At 46.8% G+C, this 13,061-nt stretch overlaps 1 protein-coding gene across 1 annotated transcript in view; it reads right to left on the reverse strand.

The window, feature by feature from the left end:
* TMEM45B (transmembrane protein 45B) overlaps window positions 1-11,292 on the reverse strand; it is a 266,178-nt gene extending 254,886 nt beyond the window's left edge. The window contains exon 1 of the mRNA XM_078681977.1: window positions 11,207-11,292. The gene's annotated coding sequence lies outside the window, so the exon portion shown is untranslated. The remainder of the gene's footprint in view (window positions 1-11,206) is intronic.
* Window positions 11,293-13,061: the final 1,769 nt, after the last annotated feature.

Here is a 13,061-nt window from a genome sequence, read left to right on the forward strand (position 1 = left end):
GCAGATTTAGGGTTGGGGCTCACTTTTCATAAGCCCTATATTGGGTAAGCTGGGCAAACAAAAAAGGGTCAGCACGACAAGAGGTGTGATGGGGCAGTTCAGCGTTTTGGAGAGGGCAGGAACTGAAATCAGCAGGTAGTTTTACTGCGCTCTGCACACCGGGCCTATCATCTATCTTACAGGTGTCTAAAATGCGACAGGTCGCGGACCTGGGAGAGCACAGTGTGGCTCAACTGCCCCAAGAGGAAGAAAAGGCATGGCCGAGAATGGTCAGCCGGGCTGCATTGTGGGACCCTGCCCTTAGATGGCACAAGAAGATCTTGGGAGGCGTCGTGATATCAATTACTGGAGTAGGGCGTCTATCACATGGGAGCAGCACAGGTCCAAATGTCCCACAATGGTACGGCCCCTCAGGAGATGGCACCTGGTAGCCAGAGAATGGGGTAGTAGCAGCCACACAGGGTGGCAACGTTAGAAGTGGCCTGATGGGCTCCCATGGAATGACACATTGGTGGAACACCTGAGAGGGTTTGGTACAACCCCTCAGGAGATGGTACCTAGTAGCCCAAGAATGGGGCAGCAGCAGCTACATAGGATAGTAATGTTGGGAGTGGCCCTGGTGGGCTCCCATGGCATACTGAGGTATTAAATTATGGAGACAACATTCTCACAGATGGAGAGATTGTGGACACAAAGGTGATGGGCCTCTCGGTGCAACTGGAAGGGAAGAGGGGCACTGCATGGGAGGGATGTCCCACTAATCCTACATCTAGTCCTGATCTGGGACCAAGGACAGGCAATGACGGCGCATGGGGCAAGGCTATAATGCACACTTGCCAGATGGCAAGCTTCGGAGCGGGCACTGACCTAAAGGCCAGGTAAGAGGGCAAATATGAACAAGGTATCAAATCCGGTCATGGCTACGAGCAGGGTGGATGCAGGGTCTGAGTGGGAACAGGAGGCATGACCACTGAAGGGTAGGTATGTCAGGGCCCCTGGGGTAGGTGCAGAAAGACTGACAGGAGGCAGATAAGGGAGGAGAAAAGAGAGGAAGGAGCTTAAAATCCAGACTCCCATACAAGGGGGTTACCAAGACACTCTGGGCTCATGTAATGGTGTCAACTAAAGCAAGAATATGGAAAAGTAAGAAGGTGAAGATGTTCAAGCTTCAGCATAGAGAACGTAGGGCGACTAAAGACTCAAAAGAGGAGTATCAGCTGGTGACATGCACAAGAGTACCCATGAACATTGAGAATTGGACGTCGAAGTTTCTTATAAACTCCAGCGTCTGCTGTTAGAAGTACACAGAGAGAACTGTAGCGTGATTTAAGTATATGGATGTGATACAAAGCACAAATCTCATTTGGGCGTAATGCCCGGGCACAATATGATGAGGAATTTAGGGCACGCATGGCTTGGGACCCCGAAGAAAGATGAGGTGTGTTGGATACGGATCTGTGGCAGCAATCAATGGATTCTGCAAAATGTAGCAAGATCACGTACACAGTAAGTGACTTGTCAATAGTATATTGGCTCTTTCAGACCGTCCTACCCAAAGAGGGGTGGGAAATTCCAGTAAGGGCCAGGGAGGCGCACAAGGTGGCTGTTGGGATTTCAACATGGGGATTTGCACCAGGTAGCATTGTAAATTCAGAGACGAGGGCTCTGAGGGTCCATGGAGGCACTCCCCTGTCAACTGCTATAGGAACACTGGGGGGACATCTGGGGCCCAGCGTGGAGCCCACAATCCACAATGGCAACAGAAGTCTGAGGGAACAGAAGTTGCTAGGACAGGAGGTTATCAGGAGTGGGGGGAAGATGAGCACAGGGGACTCAAAGTCAAAGGTTGTACAAAGAGTAAGTTAGATAGACTTACCTTTTGGTTGGGTCACTACCCGAACAAGGAGGATACCTGTATCTTGCAGAGGGGGATTCAAAGTGATATACACAGGTCCGTGGGTAAGGCATTAGGCTGAAAATTTGAAGTCAGTGAAAGCACACCCACAGGTGGCGTGGGACAAACTACACAAGGGGGGACGGCAGGACTTTTCCACAGTGGGACAATGGAGGATTTGCCTGCCCAATAGGGCAATTTAGGCTCATTCAACATCTATTTGGGCCAGAAGGCCAAATCAGTCCATGACTTCAGTGGAGGAGAGCTTGCGTATGTGTCTTATTTCTTAGTGGATGTGGTGATGGCCATGGTGGAGGAGGCACAACCGGGACCTTACATAGCAAATGCAACGAAAATTTCTCCTTTAGGTTACTTCCCGTCCACACAGCTGATTTTCACTTGCAGGATATTCAATTTGAAGAGGCATAGTACAGGGATAAAGCACTTCCTGTGGATTGCTCAGTTTCACGCACGCTCTTTGGTGGATTCAGCACTTTTAACAGTGGCTTGTCATGAAAGCAATGTGTCACGAGAAGGTGGTACATTATCTTGACTACTTTTTCTTTTATCGCAGACTCAGGTTCCAGAGACTGACAGCAGCTGCTGGTAAGTTTACAGGAGGTCATAGAAAAGGTGGGGGTTCCGATGGCATAAGGAAAAAACTGTAGATCCGGTGACCACTATATCCTTTCTAGGAATTTAGTTTGATTCAGTTGCCATGATAACACGTCTTCCATTGGACACATTTTTTGTGATGCAGGTACTGTTTAGTCATGATGATGACAAAACATTCGAACATAGCCAGAGAGGTGCAGGCGCTTTTAGGTCACCTCAATTTTGCGTCCAGTGGCGTAAAGACAGACAGGACATTCTGCAGGAGGCTCTGTTTGATGCTACCAGGGCTTTCCCTCCCACACCAACATGTGAGACTATCTGCAGGGGTAAAAGCAGATCGGCGGATGTGACAACGTTTTTGGGACTCCTTTCATGACATTCTGAGCACAGCACCACAAGCCTTTGACTGGGATGTTCGGATTTATTCTGATGCCTCAGGCGGCATAGGTTTTGGATTGAGTTGGCATTCCTCCGGTGTTCAGAGGAATGGGCTGATTGTTGGAAAAGAAGGGGGAAGAAGCCTAGCATTTGTAGAGTTTTTTCCACTAGTGGTGTCTGTCACACTGTAAGGACATTCACTGCAACATACGAAAGTAATTTTTCAGATATATAACATGGCTGTGTCTCAGGTAGTTGACAGTCAGCAAAGACACACAGATTCTCCAGTTGTTGATAGTTTTCATGCTGGAATGTTTGAAATAGGACATTTTGTTTAAAGCCAAGCACATACCGGGCATGGACAATGACAATGCAGATGCTTTGTCTCATTCGCTGTGGGAAAGGTTCCAGGGGCTGGCCCTTGAGGTGGATAGAGGCAGAACTCAGATACCTCCAGAGTTATGGACAAAAGGAGACAGAGACTGTGTCAATGGGCAGTGGGGTCCTTGGCGGCGTCCACACATGAAGCTTATGACCAGGCTTAGAGAGAGTTTTTGTGGGGGGTCAGAGTTGAGGATGTGGGGCGATTCAGCTAACGACTAACAGAATAAGACCTCTCCAGAATAACAATCACAGGGAAGTTGACAGGCATTGCATTCATGGGGAAGTTTTTGTGGGTTTATCTACCATTGGCTGGGCATTTGGGCAGGAAAATGTTAGAAGATTGGGATCAGGAATGAGGGAAGTTGGGAACTAGGAGAAAGTCTCTTTCATGGCATATTTTTGCAGGGTGATTCAGGATTTGCCAGAGTTGTGTTTTCTCAACTTGACAATGTTATTAATGTTATTTTTTCCACACTTATGACGAGAATTTAGTTTGGACCTTTAGAGTGTCAGAACTCTTAGGAGGTCAGGGTACACTAGGTTTGCTGAGGTCAAAGACAGGCCAGAGGTTGAAAGGGTTGTCAGTTATTTTGCAGTGTCAGCAGGAGAAGGCTTACCCTGTGGTATGGGGCAAGAAGATCAGGGCACAAGCGAGAACATTGTAAGGGGTTGTGTTCCAACACCACTAAGAGGATTGGGCCACTTCTTTTCAATTGTTAGTAGTCTGGAGAAAGGCAATAACGAAGCTGGTGGCAACGGTTTTTGGCACTCATTCTTTATGGTTTGGAGCAGCAATGGAGGCAGGTAAGATGATGTGGTCTAGGGAACAGATAATTGGGCTGCGTAGGTGGTCACCGGACTGTTTTCAAAAGTATGTTAGGACTAGTGAAGGGGTAGGAGATAACTGCTAGATGGATGATGTTTTCACACTGTTTTCTTATTCAGGTTTGGTTACAGGCGTTGGCTGCTGGCTTGTCAGTGTGGATTGTCGGACATTCTTTCATAAAGCGGGCTGTCGGGGCTGCAGGGAGGAGTGTATGTGATAGGAATTTTGGTTTTCAACACAAGCTTACAATGATTATGCAGAGTAATATTTGCCCAGGCATTCTGATGATTCACTCAGGGGAGAACGACATGGGGTAGAGACAGGTTTGGCACTCTTAAGGTCAATGAAACAGGACTTGAGGAAGATGCCATTGCAACGGTAAGGCTGTTTTATACCTGGGAGATATTGGAGAGGTGCAGTCAAGCCATAAGCCATAGATAAATCAATGAGGAGGGTTAACAGAGATGCATCAGGTGTGTAGGGACTAGGGCCTGGCAGGTGTAGGCATGTTGAGTTCAGCTACAAGGAAGTCAAGTTGTCCTGGAACGATGGTGTACATCTGTCAGAATATGGGATGGAACTATATCTGTTGGTGCGGAGGGAGTTTTTGGGTAAGGACCTTGAAGACAGGAGTGAGTTGGGGAAGGGGCAGAAAAAGTCAGGTTGGTGCCTTTTTCTGGTGGGTGTTGGCCCACAAGTTTTCAGGCCTTCACTTGAGGTTATGTTGGTTAATATGAGCTAAGTGGGCAGAAAGGGAGGGGCTCAACAAGCCCACATCAGAAGTCCTTGAGTTAAATATGTTACGTCATAGGAATAATTAGTTGAGCACAGGTTAATTAGTTCACTGCTAAGTAGAAGGAGAAGTTTAAAATAAGACAATCACAGAATGTACTGTAGGTTGTCATGTTAAAGTTTGAAGGGTATGTATACAGGGGGTGGGATTAGAGGAGGTGGAGGAGGAATGTAGGTGGTTTTAATGTATAGTGAGGATTTAGTTCTGTATGGCTATAGGTCGAGTAGGTTTATGTGATACGCACTGGTTTCAATAAAGCTGCCTATTTCACACATGCAAGGAGTTAGTGGTCTATAATGTTCCTCATTTCAGCCAAATAGTTTTCTGTACGTAGCCCTGTTTCTAGTGAGTAAAGAAATTCTAATTCTACATACTCTAAACAGTGTTGTAATGAGAGAAAATGCATGCTGCAGTTACAGCGATGGCCCTTGGCTGGGCACGGAAGTAAACATGACAGAAAGCAATGTGGATACGTTTAAAGCCACCGTTTAGTAGAATCCAGAAACATGATCAGTAGGCAGTATCTTAGACTGGGGAAGGCAGTAATAGGTGTGGGGGGTGGGGGCGGGGGTGGCGCAGAGCTTTATGTATTTATGGAGTTGTAAGGTGAAGCATATCCTTGTCCATAATGGGCTTGTAGGGAGAGGTTAGGTAGCACTAGCAGGAGCGCAATATAGACATGCATGCCAACATTTTAGAAGAGGAAAGTTTGAGATAAAAAAAAAAGTAAACTAAGAATAATAAGGATAATGCATTTTTCCCACTGAGTTTTATAGCAGCAGAGGCACCCGCAGGTGGAAGACAAACCTAAATAAAGTCACTATTGGCTCAAAAATCAAGGGTCTCCCATCTGAATCGGGTCCATTTGCCATGTATGGGAAAAAGAAGAAAATTGCCTCTTGCAGTACAACAGAGAGAAGTGTTCCAAAAGAGCGGCATGCGGATTCAAGCATATTTACTCCTGTAGTCTCCAGGAGCATTCAAGAAGACAAACACCAGGCAGGTAAATCTCCCTGAATCCTCAAAGCTAAAGGCAACATCTCTTATACGTTTGTATGTGCTTGCTCATTTGCTTTGGATATACCCAAAATCACAAGATGATCATAGTCTGTACTACGGATTTAGAGACTGTTTTCACATTCCATTGAACACCTTGCCACTTCCCTTTTCAGCCTGGAACCAGAAATCTGTTCTGTTAGCACCTGAAATGGCTCAAGAACAGCGGATGGCGACGGTGGTCGGCCCATTTGATGCGCCACCGATAGAGCACTTATTATGCTCCCCCTCAGTTTAGTCCCCAAGCAGGAGGCAGGCAAGTTCTGCCTCATCCACAACCTCTTTCTTGAGGGCTGATCCATCAAAGATGGTCTAGATCCGGGCTTCTGTGTAGTCCAGTATACCCCACTTGATCGTGCACAAGCTGGATACTGGAGCCCTCATGGCAAAATCCAACATAGAGTCTGCTTTCTGGCTGCTGCCCATGCACTCAGATGACTTTCATCTCCTGGGTTTCACTTTCAAAGTGAAATTTTACTTTTACAGATGTATACTGATGGGCTGCTCCATTGCTTGTGTTCACTTTGAAACCTCAGTAAGTCCTTGGACTGGGCAGCCAAGAATTTGGTGCGTCCCGAGGACATACTACACCGCCTGGATGACCTCCCAGTTTACCTGAGTATGCCGCTGTGCCATTGCATGGCTGGGTATTTCTCCGACCGATTCCACTTCACATTCATTCAGGATTGGGGCGGCAACACAGGATGCAGTATTGGTTGGTGGGCTGATGGTGGTCCACCTGCTTTGAGCGCTATGTTAGGCAACACTTAGCATAACACATCGTTACTCCTTCCCCGGACAACCCGTCTCCACTCATGTGATATCTGCAATAGCAATTTGACTGAGGTATTGACACTTTCAGATATGTAATCGAAAGCAATTTCAGATATGTAATCGATTGTTTGCCTTTTCTTGCTGTGCCGTTAAGAATTTGCTGGTGTGGGCACTCCATTATTCGCAGAGCAGGAGAGAGGTTTTGGGTGTCAGGCTTGGAGGTGGGCCAAAGGACAGCAGGTTTGGAGCATTACCGGCTAGGAGTTGGTGGCTTAAACTTTTACACTTCCCTGCAGTGTTTAAAGACGCTTTATCATCAGGGGCAATCCTGGTTCCAGAAATCCTCATATTGCATGCTGCAGGTAATATGTGCTCAGGAGGTAGACTAGAAGTCAAGGATCACCTCTTCGTGGCATTGGCCAAACTCTGATCTAAGGTGCCAAACACCATCATTTTCCGGTCAGAGGTCATACCGTGCACCATCTGGCTCTATCAGACAGCAGTTCTCACAATGAACAAGTCATCTACGAAGCTCAATCACACAGTCCAGAAGCTATTAAGGTACACTCCTATTACATGTATCAGTGATTGTATCCTGCAGCCAGGCATGGGGGCTCCAATTGCTCTTGATGGAGTGCACCTGTCTCACAAAGGGCTCAACCTCTACATTCAGACAGTGTTGGGAGCCATTGAGGTAGCAGCAGCATCTATGATGGGGAGGGCACATTTGCCAGTAACCACTGTGCCCTGCGTTGAACGATAAGCTGAGAACAACAATATACTCATATTGAGTATTCCCGTCTGGCTATTTGATGTTTTCGGTGGCAGAGTTGGCTTTGTGCTGAGGACTCACTCAATGGGGAGGACTGACCTGCTGGTGGTCCTGAACCTTCACTTGAGCTGGGACAAGGAGCTAGTTAGAGAGGGGGCTAACCTGCCAGCAGTCCAGACCCTCAAGTTCTACCCCTAGTATGCCCCGAGTTATCGCCATTTTGGAGTCGTGTCCGGAAATGGACCACAAGGTTTTCTTCTGACAAACGTTGGAATTGGTGCGCTTTATGCCATTTAATCTACTTGTTGGCCCCAGGGACGATGGCTTAAAGAAAGGCGGAAGTAGTAGCCTTACTTGCTGCTATACGTAAAGCGTGTTTTCATGTACAGGCTTTGATTGATATCCATTTCAAATTATTTATACCGGTTTATTGACAAGTACGGAAACAACTATTGAAATGCCATTTCAATCAGAGTGGGATACGTACAAGGAGACAAGCAGTCCTGGCTTGTTTTGCACCTAATGACCCACAACTGAACTGCTGTCTAGTAAAGTTCTTGAGGCTATGTGAAAAAAAAATGCCAGCACAACAGCAATAAACTATTCTAGTCACCTGGAACAAGTACAATGTTAGTACCGGGGCACGAGTCGGGGTACACGTGGGTGGACGGCTTCCACCCACTTTTTTCACAAGGTGGAAGCCGTCCACCCTGCCAAAAAGTTGGGCAGCCAAGTATTTGGTGGGTCCCGAGGACATACTACACCCCCTGGATGCTGAATTTGTCCCGGTGTAATTTCCAAACACCGGGACTCTGTCAGCAGCGCCTGCACGTTGTTATCTGTTTCGATCTTAAGAACGTGCAGGCCAGGAGGGGGAACTGTTATTTCGGACTCCTGCTGGGCCCATAACAAAGGCCGAGTCTGAGGGGTCATCAGGCCTCCTTTTGTTCGAGTCTCCTGGCTGGCAGCAGTCAGGAGCCTCACAACTAATGCAAGTGCAGGGGGAACACAGGCTCACACCTTGTTAGCATGTCACACACACTGAAGAGAGGCAGCTTTCTCTTTGTTCAGGCTCTGTTTAGGAGATATGCATGCACTGTAAGAACGTCAGATGTGTTGATCTTCCCCAGTATTTGCACAAAATAAATAGCATTTATATAGCGCACACTACCCCTGAGGCGGCGTTGTAATAAATTAAACATCACTATCTTTTCTTTTAAAGCACTATGGGTAGAGGAAGTTTACACTGACAAAAGGCAACATTGTTTTATGTGTAACTTACAAAAGTGTGAATCTTCTGCCGAAATCAAGAGAAATTCTCTGTATACTGGAAATGTGTTCAAATGTACTCATGATAGACATGTTAAACATATATGTGAGGGCTTAAGATCTGATGTCACTTCTTGTGATGCCACTTCCTGTGGTGCGACACTGTGATATCACGCGCCTCACGCGAAGCGATGTCACGCCCTGTTATGCCACTAGCACACTGATTAATTAGGTTATTCCCCCCACTTCTTTTTTTAGGACTTGTGCCCTGGTTAGTCTGGAGGATCTAAGAGGATGTTCCCCTTTTATTTATTTATGTACTTAAATCTTGACAGTAATGCCCTTTACTACAGTCTAAAGTACTTTGTGCACTTTTATTGAAGCAGTAGTGAAGGGAATAAATGGACTGGAATTAAGTACCGTCAACCTAGAAAGCTGATAATAACTTGATTAGGAGAATCTGTTTCTCTGATATGAATTAGTTTTGTTTTGTATGTGTACTATGAGACCTTTTTATGTAAAACTGTTTTAACGTGATGTTATTTTGTATTGCAACGGTTTTAATTAACTATGCAAATAAAATTACTATACGGGTTGATGGCAAGTTCTCTGCGGAGTACAGTGTTATGTTTCTCGATGCTTGCTGTTGAAAAATGTTATTGGCGAGATTGCAGCTAAATCAGCAATTGAATTAAATGGGCGCCACGTCCCGAGTGAACTCCAAAATGGTCTCTGTCTATTCTTGGGGCACAGCCGTGGCATGGGTGGATTCCAGGGTGAGGGCCCCACAGCGAGTATGGCAGTGCCCAGGTGGGCGCACTACTTTCTTGCACATCTATCCTCAGCTGCAGTAAAAGTTCCAAGTCAGACACACCTCTCCTCCGGACCCCTCGCCATGTTTGTGTGTCTGGAAGCCCACATATGCTTGCTGAGAGATACGAGTCGCTGGGCGTGTTGGGCTCGGTGACTTATTACGCAGGTGCACAGGGACATGCTTATTAGCTCCCAGATGCAGATCAGGAAGTCGGTACAAGGTGCACTGGCTGCTTATTGGTACGAGTGCTGTGTATTTTGAGCAATCCACTCCGGTTTATAGCTTTTGAACCTGGACATTTTTGTGCAATCCTCCCTGGGTCACAACATTCGCGCAGAGTTTAAACTTAACCCCTGCAACGCCCAGTCAACAGGTGCACAGCTGACACCTGCAGCCTCTAAAACCAGCATACGGCACAACTCATCATTACTAGAGAAGAGAACGAATATAAATGTGAAAACAGCAGACAAAGATTTGTACAGACAGAAAAAGACTTCTTAACCAGCTGCTTACAAAAACAGCAGTTCGCCTATAAAGCGAGAACTGGACGACTCTTTGCTGCACGGAATCAGGCGCTGTATCTGTTGTATCCTCTTTACTGAGCTGATTTCTGGGGGCGAGAGTGAGCGATACGCCGTGGTGCCATTATTGATCGGAGAAGGTGGGTGGATGAGGGGAGCTTTGCAAGGGGAAGTAGCGCTACCCGGAGGGACACCTCATTATGTGATGTGGAACAGTATCACAGTCACGAAGTCAGCAGTCCGGAACATTGGGTCGGTCTTTCCTTACAGAGCGATGCACCCCAAGTACAAGACGAGAGTCATGAGTTCACAGGCGCGCGGAAATCACAGCAGTAGAACGTTCGGGCAAGGGGGGAGGGGGGGGGGGGTCGTGGTGATCACAGATCAGATGAGGGCGGGGGCGCCAGGGGATTAGGGGTGCCGAAGTACAAGGTTCGTTTAGCGACAGGTTTGGAAAGGGAGATGGGCTTCAGAATGGCAACTGTGCTGGGAGAGCTGTCGTGGGTCGGACGGAGTAGACATCTAGGTGAATGCAGTTAATTTACAAAGAAGTCAGAATGTGCTAAGCCGTGAGAAGAAGGCGATAAAGGTGTGGGGAAAGAGGAAGAGAGAAAGTAGTAGGTATGGGAGGAAAGCAGATAAGGTAGGGAAGGAAACGTCAGAGACGAACATGTCGAAGAGTCATGAGTTTGGGGGGATGTACGCGACGCCTTCTAAACTAACCCCAGCCCTTCCCGCCCGCTGCCGGGTAGCCTCTCGCTCGCCTCCATCAATGCGCTCCCCACCACTGCGGTGGTCTCTGCAGCCCCATATCAAGAGACTTTCGCAGGCGCGCAACACCCATTGGACTCAAAGGGCTTCAGCACCACCCCCGTCGTGTGTGGCAGCTCGGGCACACACACAGCCGCAACCGAGCACTTCCGAGGACTTTAAAATACCATTTGCATGTTAATGAGGCTTTTTTGTTGTTTTACCCCTTCTAAGAGCCCTGCAGGTCCACTCTCCCTATTGTTTAAAGTCTCAGCCCCCCCCCCCCTTTTTCTTAGCGCCCCCCGAAATTTGGCTCTAGTTGCGCCTCTGGACTCTCGTGTCAGTGACAACAGTACTCACCTCTGCCTCTTATGTGCGCGGCTTCGTCCGGATGTGTCACTGGCACCTGCTGCCCGGCTCACCTGCCGCTGGATAGTTAGGTAGCGTCACGGGGGCGTGGCAGGGGGTGGGGTGTTGAGACTGACAGGAGTCGGTTGTGTTAGGAAGGATCGGATCAGAGAAGAGGAATAGGCAGGGCCTATATCCGTGGGACGGTGAGAATGAACAGTTGAGGTGAGAATAACTGACAAGTAAGTAAGTAAGTAATTCTTTATTGTTTTAGGTTAATAAAAACCGTTACAAAAAGAGCAATAAAACAATCTCATAAGAAGTTTAAAAGACCTTAAAAACAGAAATTCATGATTAATCGAATAGTAAAGATAAAAAACAGTAATGCCTCGCAGGGAAAAATGTTCAAGACACTTGGTCCTGTCCCGGGTTTCCACTTAGGCAAGTGCCTGGGTTATTTGTTTCCGTTCCGCCAGTTTCAGAAATTTAACTAGCTTCCCGTTTAGTGGCGGGAGGCCAGGATCAAAACAAGCGAGGACAGCTTGTCTGCATGAGCGGACTCCTAGTTCGTTGAAAGCTGTTTTCAGCAGAGCTACTCTTTCCTCATTCAGCCTAGGGCAAATGCACAATAAATGTTCCAAATCTTCAATTCCTGTTCCGCAGAGCCGGCATTTGGTCCCATGGTTCTGCCTCAACCATGGTGGTAGATGAGGAATGGCGGGTAGAATCCCCAGCCTGTGTTTAAAAAAGGCCTCTTTTGTTTTCCAGCCATACCCCAGACCAAAATATGCTTGGAGCCCCGGTGATCTGTATGTGCACAAGGTCATCCAGGCATGACGCCTATGAGAGAGCAAAGCTTTGTCCTCCACATGCGATTGTCTCTTTAGACTCTTGTTCACTATGCGCTTGAATTGCGCATGTGATACAAGTAACTGACAAGTGATGGTATAGCACCTGAGAGGACTCGGGAATAAGTGAATGGTTCCAGGGCCGTAACTTGAAGGGGGAAACGAAAACAAAGGCGTTGGCGCTAATTAAATACGGCTTGGGGGCTAATTAAATACGGCATTTTTTTTTATCACCAAGCACTGGGGGAGTGAATTTGGAGAACAAGAGAAGGGTGATTTGGGGTTGCTCGTGACTTCACTCTACCAGAACTGAATTTGATGATTGAGTGTGGGCCTCAACCAACCAGTAACCCAATTTCCTACATACAGTAACTCCAGTTTCCAGTACTTTGGTTTTCCGAAGGTTTGGCCATGTTTGTTTGACGGTTGCAAACGAATAAACCATCTTCCCTAAATAATAAATATCTGTCAATGTCCTCCAGTAGCCACCGTGCTTTCTCACGCAAAGAAAAAGGCATGAAAGGGGTTTTGTCTTTTGAAAAGAGTCACTGGGAGGAAAAAATAAGATTTGGTGCTGTGTTGACCCGGTGTTTCACAGAAGAATTCCAGGCAATCAGGATTGCATTTTTACTGGTGTGTGTGTATTCTAGTGGGGATTTGGAAGGGTCCTTACTGTTCTGTAAATCCCGAAACTATGCAAGAACTGGGACAAGGAAGGGTGGAGCCGGTAATGCATCAATTACTTACTGGTAATCTTCATTAAATTGTGCTTAATCTCAATAGGCTGGCACAAAAGCAGTCAGGTTTAACTTAGAGGCAATGTGTTAAGTATTTATGCTGCACTTCAAACAGTAAAAAGGTGAAAACACAACACAAGAAAAATCCCACACCAATTCATAAAATGTTAGTACAATTTAATAAATTATTTGAGTCCAAAATGACAAAAATCCAATCAGTTAGAACCGGAAAAATGCAATTTAAAAGATTTTGGTAAAAATAGTGCCTAGAAGCACAAAGCG

This window comes from Lissotriton helveticus, chromosome 3_1 (assembly GCF_964261635.1).
Source record: "Lissotriton helveticus chromosome 3_1, aLisHel1.1, whole genome shotgun sequence".
In the NCBI taxonomy this organism is placed as follows: Eukaryota; Metazoa; Chordata; class Amphibia; order Caudata; family Salamandridae; genus Lissotriton; species Lissotriton helveticus.